This window comes from Pipra filicauda, unplaced genomic scaffold (assembly GCF_003945595.2).
Source record: "Pipra filicauda isolate LSUMZ 115617 unplaced genomic scaffold, ASM394559v2 scaffold2_size9829703_pilon, whole genome shotgun sequence".
In the NCBI taxonomy this organism is placed as follows: domain Eukaryota; kingdom Metazoa; phylum Chordata; class Aves; order Passeriformes; family Pipridae; genus Pipra; species Pipra filicauda.
The window spans coordinates 7,703,804-7,716,456 of record NW_024104421.1 but is presented as its reverse complement, the minus strand read 5'-3'; the positions used below and the strand labels follow the sequence as shown (position 1 = coordinate 7,716,456).

Sequence of the window (12,653 nt, the reverse complement as noted above, 5' to 3'; positions counted from 1 at the left end):
AGTCCAATCCAGTAAATCTGAGAAACATGAAATCTATCAGGATTTGTTCCAGAAGCTGTTGAAGGAGGACGAAAAAAAGAGGTAAACGGAAAAATAATATAAAAAGTAATAGAAAGGTATTGAATAACACTTCAAAGAGTCACCTAGCAGAGCCTACCGCCTGGAGAGACCATTCCTGCCTGCTCTGCTTTCCAGCTACAGTCCAACACCAGGCACATTAAAATGCAGAGATGTTAATCCTTGTGGCAATGCTTAAGAATATTCACAATGTGCTTGGCACAAAGGAAACAGGCAAAGCTGCTTTTTGTTCACTCCTTTGACTTAAAATACAGGTTCAAATCATTCTTGTCCCAATATGGGGTACCTTTGCATGAGACAGATCATCAGTCAGCAGGGCTGGAGAAAAACCTTGCTCAAACCTATTTCACAACTTACCACACATACTGGATCTTTACTCCCTTGTTCTTCATTTATACTGACTTTATTGTTGGTTTGGTTTTTTTAGCTGTTAATCTTACCTCACAGGCACCGCAGCATGGATGGAGATGGAGAAGACAGGCATAAAGAGAAAATCATGTCTGTTATTTGTCTAGAAGCCCCAGCTGAGAGCAGGACCCACTGTGGTCAGCACAGAGGCAGAGTAGATGTTACTCTGCTGAAAAGCTAGTGAGATAAACAAGCAAGTTGGAAAAAGCAGAGGAGGGAGACAGCATCATTCTCAGCTGGGGAGCTGAGACCTAGAGCAACCAGTGACCTTCCTCCTCCTATCACACAGGAAGTGGGTGGCATCCCTGGGAAACAGACTGTACCTCCAGAATTCCACTTCAATGACCTATCCCCCCAACAAACACCCCAGCTACTAGGGAATACTCCTAACTATTTACAGCTGTTTTCTTTGTGTGGGCCTCAATCAATACCACACAGCCAAGAACAGGTTAACCCCTTCCTTTTCACACTGCAGAAGATGCAGGCGTTAAGCAGTTCCTCACAGTCCCACTGTTTTTATTTTTTTTGTGTGCCAAAAATGTCACTCCAATTCAATGTCCACCACAAGGCACAGGATCTAACTAAATAAAATCAGCAGTGAATGGAAGCTTTTTTATTCATGCATGAAAGTAGCATAAATAAGCTTTAATGAGGCCGGTGGTGGTCTGTTCTGGGAACTCAATCAGAAAATCTATTTAGGAGACCTGAGAGATGTTTGTTTACAGACCAATATGAACACAAGAAACACACTGAAAGGACAAGACATGCAGCTCTACTTCTTTTCAGCTTTCTACAGCTGGTTTGCCACCCTGGATAAGAAACTGAAAGGGACAGTAGTTAATAAATCAGACTCAGGCTCACAGCCCCAGATGTAGTAATAAATCCATGCAATTGCCTTAGATGTAAATGTAAAAATAATTTCCATTGGCTTCTCTTTCTACAGAGTTTCACAAATATAGTCTTGTGAGTTGTCTACCAAAAGACTACTGTTTCCTAACATATCTGCCTTAATGATTTTTTTTTTTTTTGCCTTGACTGCAAAATGGCTCTTGGCTCAGGTCACACCATATTTATCATCTCATTTAGGCATTTCCAGTTGTCCTTCAGACAAGGGTGACTTTTTCAGGAGAGGAGGCTGATGATATGGTGAGTCTGGACCTCTTGATGATATGAGGATGACCTTTTAATTGAGAACCTAAAAAGTGTTGAATCCACACTTTACCTCTTCGGCTAGAAATTAGACTAAACCAAGTCTGGTTTTCAAGCAGCTAAATTGCTGTTGCTTTCAGAGTTCCTTCCTACCAGGATTTATATTCTACAGCAAGTTTATAGTTCTTCATTATGACCAGTCTGCCAAAGCAGACACTTCAAAAGAAGATGTTTTAATAATAATTTATCAATAATATTATTATTATTAAATATTATAAATAATATTCTGTTTCAGTCTCACAGAATGTACAGATCATATAATGTCATCTCACTTTTCTAAGCATTCAAGTATAATTCTCCATTCATCTGCTACAAGGAACTTGTACTATGTATCCAGAACTAATTTCCCATTAATTTTGTAGAGGAATATGGACCCTTTCATGAGCATTTCTTCCTCACATGTTGCCCGTGACACACAAAACACAAATATGGGAGAGATGCACAACTGATTAAAATAGACTCAAGTATTCTTCTACAACACTAACTATTAAAGACTATCAGGAAGGTATACCAGCATCCCTGTGAAATGAACTAACATTCATAAGTTTTCCTTTCTTACAAGCAGAAGAGAATACTCAAGGCACTTGCCTCCCAGCCCATCAGACCCAAAGGAGCAATACCCAGGGGACCAGGCACTGGAACACAAAAATCCAAGGGAAAAAAAAAAGCCACTTAACAAGATGCTGTCTCACGTAGTGGTGCTTCCTGAGGCCAACATCTTGGCTCTACAGTATGTCTTGTGGGGCACAATGCAGGGAACTGCCCTTAGAGGTTTGTTCTTTTGTGGACGGCTCTCCAAGTAGCAAGCTGTTTTCACTCTCCAGATCAGACCTCCTCCCTGGAACAAGACAATTTGTCCTATTTGAAACTGTTTTCTTAGCTGCGTAAGACAGAACACAAACAAAAATAAATCTAAACATTTCTAGCAGAAGACACCCAACAGAGAAGTTAATGCTGTAGCAAAGTACAGCCAAAATTTTCCCAAATGAGAATTCTTCTCAAGTACTTCAAATTAAAAAAAAAAATAAATCCCATAACAGAGAAACATACCCCCTCATTTCAACAGTTTGTGGCACTGCATGAGTGCTGAAGTCTAGGGGTTTATCTGCCTTTGATCTGGAGCTGGGCAGTGCCAATGTTCAACAGCTCTCAATCCTGCAGGGAAAATTCCTCCATGAACCAGGTCTTTGTTCTACCTCCTGCCTTGGCCGAGGGCTCTAAAAGATACTGCTTCCTAGCCACTGCTTGGTGACTTAGCAAAAACAAGTTTAACAGCTTCAAGTTATTGTGTGGGGAACTGTTACTCATCCCTGGGACTGTGGAGTTGCTATGGTGGTAGTCTTTATCAAGGCCAGTATTCCCATCAGTGACAGGCCAATGACACCATCATCCAGAACCACCCTGTGCTTTAGAGTGGCAGAGTAATCACAAAGCCTCTCCATAAATATTCTCCAAGAACAAGACACATTTCCCGAATGGGGGAAAATGCCAAAATAGCCATGTTCATCACCAGCTTTCCTCACAAAGAGGTAATTGCCTAGTAATGCAAGCTATTTTATCTTGCTATGGAGTCAGCTCTCTCCAGGTGAAACTCTTTCTGGAGTCAGAGGAAATTCTCCTCTGCTTCTACTATTGTCAGATGGTGGGCCCCATCAATGGGGGCTCCTGATCTACCCCTGCTTTAACCATCTGGAATGGAATCCTTTGAGAACTAACTGCAGTAATAAGACTCCTCTTTCCATGTTGCCTCATATATTACACTAGTTTTCCCCTTAATCTCACTGCAGTGCTGTTGATTTATCACCCCAGGTCTCCAGCTCCCTTCAGACTCAACCACAGTGCCTGGGTTTGCTCCTTCTCTTCCCACCTCTAGGGAATTCAAAAGAAAATTTAAACACTTAAAACCAACAACCTTTTACACCTGCATTAGCCACTCACTTTGACTGCTGCTCACTGCCTAATCCATAGTTAATCCTCCACGTTTTATGCTAAATCACCCACTCTGGCACCTGACTTGCACACAGCCCAAACTCTGCCTTCATCATACCTCAGGGTGGGGGGGACTTTCTCCTTTTGGCCTTTCTGCTCAGCTGTTACTCATTTATTAAAATATAAGCCAAATATAAAATTACGCTGGAAGGAACATGTTTCCTTGTTAACCCTTTTTGGCTCTTACCCAGAATTTGTCAGGCTATGGGGATTTACATTTTACTGTGCAAAGTTTCAGATTAATTGCTCACCATTCCCCGTGCCTCTGATGGAAGGAAGAGGAACAAGAAGGGTTTTCTCTGACCAGAACCACTACCTCATCCCCCATGAGACAACACAGGAACACACGTCCTGGTCTGTCCTGGGTAGCAGGGAGCAGCGACTTAGACAGCAAACCCTCTGGTCAGAAAGAAAATGGTTCTTATGCTCAGCCCTGCCAGCACATTCAGGGCATCTCTAGCCCAGATGAGGGTATGGACTGTGCTAGCAGCTGCCAGACAAGGGTCTTGGTGGGTGACAGGAGTGGGAGGAGGTTTTGTTAAGGATGGCAGTTAATGAGAGGAGGGGGAAGAGGGGAGGGGTGAGCATGCTCCATGGTGGGAGCAGCTTGGGCAGAGCTCTAACCCCTTGCCTGAAAGGAACATCTGCAATTGTGCACAGAAATCCCACACATCATTATATCTCCTGGTTTAGAAGAGGTGAGGGAATGAACATCTGTCACTGGAGTCCCCATGCCCTTGCAGCTACAGCCCATTTTACCTGCAGCAGAATTTGAAGTGCAAAGACAGAAAAGGAACACAGACTGAAGGGCCATTAGAGTCCTGATCACAAGGAGAAATCTTTGTAGAGCTTGCTACAAAGTGGCATTTGGCACCATATCATCTCAGGAATGAGTATGCAGCCCCTGCCAGCTTCCCAGAGCCAGAAGGATGGCACCAGAAACTAACCAAACACTTAATTCACTTGTTTTTTCAGGTAACATACAGGCCACCCCCTATTTTCACTTGTATTTAATGAGAATCAGATTCTAGGAACAAGAGTGTCAACAAAACCAGATCAACATGCTCACTGAAAAGGTTAAGTCAACACAAGGGCATGTTTATTCAATTTTAATGTAAGTACAGCCATAGAAGTATCTGCTGGAAAGGACTTCTGGGTGTCTCTGGTCCTGTCTCCCATAAGAAGCAGGACTGTTGCCAACACTAGCTCAGATCATCCATGGCTTTGCCTAGCCAAATCTTAAAACCCTTTGAGGTCAGAGAGTCTCTGTCCTCTCTAGGTAACCTGTTCCAGTGCTGCACCACCCTCCCAGGGAGAAGCTTCTCCCAACGGCCACCCTGAACGTCCCAATCACTTCTTGTGGCTGTCATCAACGGCCATATCATCTACCACTCTGGAGGCCTTCAGGAGCTCAACCTCACCTGTCCCTGCACAGACCACCTCGTACTGGTCTTCGGTGACGGTCCTTGCCACCTCTCCCTCTCCTGCAAACAGGGCTCCACCAGCCCCCAGAGACTCACTTCTTTTCGGGTTTCCCTAAAGTCCGTGGACTCAACACAGCTGCAGCTGTGATGGCTTAAGCACAGAGAGCTACAGGCAAGTGAAAGGCACCAAGTGGATGTTCCCTTCCAATCTGGAGGCCCCAGTATGCGCTCCAGCATGCCTGTGATATCCCCCGAGCCCCACACCCAAATGACCTCTAGCCTTGGGAGCTCTATTTTTGGCTCTTTTTTTTTTCTCTCTCTCCTTTTTCCATCCTGGACTTTGAACCTCCCTATGATCTTGTCCGCACGATTGCATCATTCATGGCAGGTAAGGTTAGCATGAATAGAAGGAAGAACAAACAGCACTTCACACAGCACGCCGGCAGCTGGGAGAACCTGCAGCCAGCAGAGGTTACAGACCCCAGTCAGCTCTAATAAAGACCTGCATCATTGGAAGGGCAGGAACTACAATTGCGATTATTCATGTTGAAACAGAGGTCACCTCGTCTCCTGCTACAGAGACAAATCTGAGCACTGTGGGGTATCTCAGGAGGAGGTTTTCTTTGTGCACAACACTGAGCTCTGGGCCAGGGCAGCTCACCAAGGCTCTGCTGCAGGCCATACAAAGGAAGAAACACCATGTGTTTTCCTTGTCACTGTGGCTCAGCACAGATGCAGAATATGTGTGGAGAGAGGAAGGAAGGATTTACTGTTACAGGATTGGGCCACAGCCATACAAGGCACTGGGATTTGGGCTCACTCTGGCCAGTACCAAGGAGTCACCATCCTTAATATGGAAAATCTGAATTCAGCTCCTCTCCTGGATGCCATAAAACAATACCAACCAGAATACCCCTAAGTCCCTGGCCTCTTCACACAGCTCCATCTTGGGAGTACTTGCTGCACCTGCACCAGCAGTTCAAACCTCTGCTGTTTCTGTCCCCAGCTGACTTGCCATGTAAGACAAGAGTGGGACGACTGTTCAGGGCAGCTACTGCTTACCAGATAGAAGGGGGAACAAGGAGACTGTTTACCTGAGGAAGATCACTGCTCTGGCAGAGGCTGTGGCACTGTCAGCAATGCTGGCTGCCGTGCGGGATCCTCTATGGGGCATCAGTGGTTTTTGAGGTGCCTCATATGAGTGAGAACATGGCAGAATTCAGGACATCTGTACAAATCCCAGACTGATGTTGCTGCTCAAATGTAATTATGAAAAATAATTACAGCTAAGGAGAAAGAAAATAAACTGGCATGCTGTGATTGATGTAAGCATGTAACAGCCTCCACGTGTCACTGGGACCAGCACAATCTGCATCAGCTGAGGTGCTGCTTCCAAAAACAGAAAAAACACTTCCAAGGGGAGCAACTGCACAGCTGGGGCCAAGCCCTTGTTCTCTGTCACAGTGCTGGTGAACCATGTGGGTCTCCCCTGCCACACAAAGGGACACAGGGCCTCTGGCCACAGTTTGGGCTTCTGTGCTTGTCAAAGCTTGGGACTGAAGCACGATCAGCTGGAATGAGTTAACTAGATGTCAGGAATACTCCTCAGTCCTGTTCAGAATTGGACCTCTGGGCCACCAAGAGTCCTTACTTTTAACCAGCAGTGATGCTGAGCATCCCCAGACCTCACCACCACCACCACAAGGAGCTGCCAGCCCCTGCCAACCCACCTTCCACCCCAGCATAGCCCCTGCTTACAGCTGACCTGGCCCACTGGTGCTGAGCCTTGGAGAGACACAGAGACAAATCAAGAGCGAGGTGGTGGTCATTGTTGCTCACTGGATTCATCCACCATGGCCAAGGTTGTCAAACAATCACCCTCTCCTTTCCCAGTGTCTCTTTGGCTACCATCTGACAGGCATCCTAACAAAAGTTTAATGCAAAAAGCCGAGAAAAAGTTACCATTCCAGAGCAAACATCCAGATCAAAGCCCCAGATCAATGGGCCATATATACCTTGTGCAACTGTACTGACATGCAAAACACATCTTGCTGTACTTTCATAAAGAACATCCAGAAAGAAGATGCAACATATCCTGCAGATCAACGGCAAGAAGACAGTAGGAGCAGCATTAAGAGATTAGCCCAGATGCATTTAACTGGTTCTACTTAACACATGACTCCTCAGCAGCAGGTACAGAGGATATGAGACCATTAAGTTCTGGCAATTCCTTTAACTATCTCAACCCTCCCCAGCCACCTACTGCTGTTTTAGATGAAGGAAAGAGTTTATTGTGTTCTTTTCCCCTCTTCCTCCCCTATATTCTTTCTGGTTTATCCTGAGAAATGTAATTTTAAAAGGTGCCAGCAGAATGCTATACATGTGTGTAGCTGACAGAGAAGCAAGCAGTAATTTCAGCCCCGAGACATGGGAAAGCCAACAAGAGTCTGTCCACAGGTTTCAACAGGCTTCAGGTTAAGACCTTTGGGCAAGGAAGGAAAGAACAGCACAAACCCCTGTGCTTTGTTCACACCCTCAAGTAGCAAGGAGCTGGGATGCTCGAGGTGAAGCCTTTGGGGGCTGTTCCATCCCCAGGGAGTCGCACGACGCGTGGAACACGGAGCAAGCCAGCAAGCACATCCAGCACTGGATGTTTCCACCCAAGTGGGATGCCTGCAGATGGTTTTTCCAGGAGGGCTCGGAGACAGCTCGAGGATTTTGCTGCTGAATCAGGCTTTCTGCGGCACAGGCAGCGACCACACCACTGGCACCGAGCCCTGCAGCTGCACAACGCCTGGCACGCGCCGCCGGGGCTGCGGAGCCAGCACGGACAATCTTGGGGGGACACAGGCTTGCCGCAGCTGCTCGCTCACTTTCAGCTGATGGCATCACTGGAGGTTTGTGTCCTCTCAGCGGGAAAAGCTAAAAAATAAGCACCAGAGGACAAACCACAGGAAACACGTCCCTTTCTGGGAGAGAAAGGACTTCTTGTACAGCACACGCCGTAGACATGGGAACACAGAGGAGGGGTGTAGATTTGGCACTCAGGCATAAACAGTATGTCCCTGCTGTACCACATCACTAGCTGCCTTAGGCTTAAATATTTTGGTTGTTCATCTAAGAGCATACATGTTCTGAAATATGTAATTGTCAGGCTTTTCTGGGAGCTCTTCAAATGCAGTACACCTCTGTCCCTTCTCCCAGACAGCTTCCACCTGCAGGGAAAGATGGCCCTGTCACTAAAGGCTTTGTTTTCAGCTGCCACCGTTTGTCTCTGCAGAGCAAGCAGCCAGGGCCATTTTATTTCCTGCTTTCCTGTAGATTCTCCAGAGCAAGAACTTGTTGAGCACAAAGGTAGCACGGACCTTGGCCAAGCTCTGTGCATGCAACAGCAATGCAAATATGTATATTCTCCTTCCTTGTTTTGCTTTGGTGCAAGTTGTCTTACACAGGACTTAGGATAAACACAGATGCAATGGCCCCCCTAGATTTTGGTTCTCCTGAAAACCCCATAGCCCATGCCTGCCAGCTCCTCTCTTTTGGCAGCTAGCAGGGATGGGCAGCTAAAGGTACTTCTGAGTGAGACACTCTGCAAGTGTCTCACTCCAGCTGGCAAGGGCAGGGGAGACACAAGTAAGAGCAGCAGCTCTGGAAAGGGAAACAACAGGGGTAAAGACGGGGGGAATCGGAGATTAAAACATCAGATTGAAAAGGAACAATGAATCCCTGGTGGGGAATATAACTGGGGGGGTTGAGCAAGAACAGATTGCAGCTCAGTAATAAGGCAGACGGCATTTTCTTTGTGATCTGCAAATCCATTTGGGCTTTCTGACAGACAAAGACTCCGCGCTATCCAGAAATCAGCTTGATACATGACCTGCCTCCCTCCGCCTTCCGTGACAATGGCTGATGGAGCAAGCAGCTCAGGCAGAGCCCACCTGGCCCAGCAGCACAGGCTGAGGTCAGGCTGCTCCCAAGGCCAAATCCTTGCAGTACCCCTAGGGGGCAGGACATTGTCAGGGCCATACCTTCCTGGTGCCTGCTAAAGTAGAATGCTCCAAGTCACACAATCCTGTAAAAATGGTCAGGATGCTCTGCTTGGTCCGCAAAGATGAGGTGACAGCTCAGCATCATAGGCAGAACCCCAGACATGAGGGGCTGCCTAGAACCATTAAAAGATGGCTGAGGGCACCTGGCAAAACACCATCCTGCTGCAAGAGTTCTTGGAGTAGTAAGACCGTGGCTCCTCTGTCAGGTAGGAAAGTTCCAGCCACATGGTTTCCATCTGTAAGGGCTGCAGACAGAAACTGAATATTTCAGGGTATGACACCCCTGAAGCAGGGACATTTCTACCAGCCATCAACACCAGTGTTCTGGCAGTGCTGAGGCATTCTTGCAAAACTCTTCCAGGGAAGTAGGGAGGAAAAACAGCAAGCCTCAGATCCTCACATCTAGCCCCCACACCTCAGTTCCCTGTATTTCATTAGGCAAATAATAGCTCAGGGTCAATAGCATCAGCCTCTTTCCTGGAAATGAACTAACCACAGCCAACTCTCGGGTTGCCAAGCTGGGGAGCTGGGGGTGCAGGCAGAGGTCCCTGCCCTGCAGTCAGCTTCTTTTAGTGTCTTTAGCACAACACTACTTCTATTACACTAGGCAATAGCACATCTCTCCTTTGTTGTGGTCTTGGTAACACACATGTATGAAAGACAGGGCAAGCTCCCACCCACACACTTGGTTTCTTCACTGAAGCCTTGGCAGAAGTGCTGAGGAATAAATGGGTAGAGAGGGTCCATTTGTTTTCTTTCCTGCGGGATAAAGAGATTACAGCTCTCAATTATCAGACTGATACTTGCCTTTAGAATTACATCTGCCAAATAAAAAGACAAAGAGAAATTCAGCATAATCAATCGCCCTGGGAGCACAGTGCACCTGATGGCCCACACAGCTCAGCTCTATAATACAAATCATCCTGAACATTCACTGAGAGACGTCCTCTCTCCTACCATTGACAGGGTGCAGCCATCAGCAATCTCAGACACAAGACCTCCATGAGGAGGACAAGGCAATGAGAGGAGCCTGGCTACGGATGAATTGATCATGGGTCAGCCCTTTGAGACCCACCCTTGCCATCAGCTGACATGGGCTCTCCTTGACTAGCAGTCAGCTCATGTGATAGGTAGGGGGACAGCTACAAGTCCCACCTAAGAGCATTTTACAGTGTTCCTTCTCACACAAGAAAGTCAAGACCGTGCCACGTGGAAGCATTGTAGACTGGTCTTGTGTTGCCACTGTGCTTGCAAATGCACAAATATACTTACATACTTCTTGTCTACACATCCATTTAGATGTTATCACCAGTTTTTCATGGATCATCGTATTTAGTTTTGTATTTTCCTCTCCTGTGGCAGGTTGCATCATGCTGTGGGCTTAAGCTCACTGACCCTTTACAAGCCACCTCTGACCTTTTATTTTGGAATGTTTGCTTACAGAGGGTACTATGTTTCTGGCTGGAGCTGGCACAGCACTTAGTGTTAAGAAAAGCCCATCTGCAAGTTAGTAACGTCAGGGCATTTCTGGAGAGTAACAACAAATAGGCAGGCACTGTTTACAATGGATTTCAGACTTTCAGTCACTAAGGTGCTTTGCTTTATCAGTCTTGCTTTGCAAAGGACTGAGTATCAGCCCTTGTGCTTTGTTGAAGTGATGTTCCTGCCTTGTATGAAGAGACACCTCAAAATGCCCCTCTGCCCCAATTTCCTTAAACAAACTAAAAAAATTGTGCTCCTGCCATAGAAACACCATGCAAATCCTCAGGGGTTGATTTTTCCAGGGAGATTCCTTACCTCTAACACTGTTGATAGAAGGTCAATATTTAACAGAACACATGCCACAGAGATACACTTCTGTTTCTGGAAATAAACCCGAAGGCCATATTGCACATGACCACACAACCCCAACTTGACATAAATTTACCACATGGCCCTGAGGACAGCCATGAGTTGAATCTCAGAAAGTTGGCTGGATTTACCTGCAGACTGGTGAGAAGATGTGAGGGAGAATAACTCAATTAGTGCAGCCCTAAAAAGCCATAGTCATTTCAGGGTCTACATAAAGATTCTTCCAAAAGACATTTCAAACCCCAAGTGAAAAGTGCAACATCAACTCAAAGTACTTCCAATTAGGAAAATAAGCTGCAGAGTAGAGGTTTTTTGTAATATAAAGTAGCAATAAAATGCCTTCAATTATAACAATTTCTCAGCCCAGCTGAACCACATGTGGCCTTCTAGAGTTGTTGAATTACGGTATATGTAGATTTCATTGGGATCCATTTTTTTTCTTCTCTTCTTTGACTTTCCTCTAATCTTTTCATTTTAGTGGCAGAAAGATTGCAAGATTAATCCCAACAGACATTTGAACTTTTTCTTTCCTGTGACACTCAAGTAATGCCTTTAACCAACAAGAACAAACTCACACAAGAAATCACATTGGATTCTCACCTGTCCTCCCTCAATGAGTGAATGCCTAAAAACTGATGACTGGTCTAAAACCCTTCTGAATGTTTTACTGCATGCACAAATGTCCATGGAACTCTGTGGGAACTCTGGGAGTCAGGCAACTTACATCAGAGCAGGGAAGCTGCAGGGAGATCAAAGAAACAAGAAAAAAGCAGAAGGTTACAAGACATTACTCAAGGAAACAGCAAGATGCCTTTGCTCTACCTTCATCCCCATGACTCCTCATGGGTATCTTCAGCCACCTACAGTAACATCCAGGACTACAGTGTTGGGTTTCTGACAGACAGGACTACTGAAAATTATCAAGCCTACCAAAGAAACAAAAAGCCCCTACAAATCCAAGCCACAAAAACTGTTGTGAGCTGGTATTTCCACTTCCCTCCTCTCTCCCTCAGCTTTCACCCGAAAAAGCTATCAAGTCAGTCAAAAAAACATTTTGGGTTTATTTTAAGGCATTGGCTGTTTTGCAATTTAAGTCCAAATTACTTTGAAATAAAAACAGAGTTGTTTGCTTTTTTTTCCCCTGAAGAAAAGCAGTATTAAAACCTGATCTCCTTTCACACACGACGTAGGTGCAAGGAATTAGCATTTTCCCTGAAGAAGAATGCTGTGGGAAAGACAACCCAGACACATCTCCCGGGTTCATGGGAACTGGAGGCAAACTTGAGGACCAGCTGAGAGATGCAATAAAAAGATTGGCTTTATTCTATTGTAGGAATATCCCTTTGACTGTGACCCTGCCGTTTTAGCCATGGTTTCTCTGGGGTACATCATGCCTAACATCTCCCACTGTACATCCCTGACAGCAGAGGAAGTGCTGGCCTCCAAAGCAGTAACTGGGGTGAGTGCAGCCCTTTGTTTTTACCGGATATTTTCAGGGTAGCACAGAAAAAGCAATCACATCTGGGACCACCTCAAGGGGCTGTTGGCAAAAGTCCAGAGGCTCCATAGAAGAAGCAGCAGATTGCGGATTTCGATGCCTTGGGCAGGATGTCTGTTTCCACAATGGCTGGGGAAGGAAGCAATA

The 12,653-nt window shown here is 45.9% G+C and overlaps 1 protein-coding gene across 6 annotated transcripts in view; it reads right to left on the bottom strand.

Moving 5' to 3' along the window:
• LOC113999964 (cystine/glutamate transporter-like) overlaps window positions 1-12,653 on the bottom strand; it is a 40,611-nt gene that overhangs the window by 15,823 nt on the left and 12,135 nt on the right. For 3 of the 6 annotated variants that reach the window (XM_039383136.1, XM_039383141.1, XM_039383142.1), the window contains exons 2-5: window positions 11,609-11,747; window positions 6,874-7,031; window positions 6,203-6,361; window positions 2,373-2,533 (exon numbers count right to left, since the gene is read on the bottom strand). The gene's annotated coding sequence lies outside the window, so the exon portion shown is untranslated. Of the gene's footprint in view, window positions 1-157; window positions 181-518; window positions 1,217-2,372; window positions 2,534-6,202; window positions 6,362-6,873; window positions 7,032-11,608; window positions 11,748-12,491; window positions 12,548-12,653 lie in introns of those variants that run through there. The other 3 variants (XM_039383137.1, XM_039383138.1, XM_039383139.1) reach the window with 3 other exon arrangements.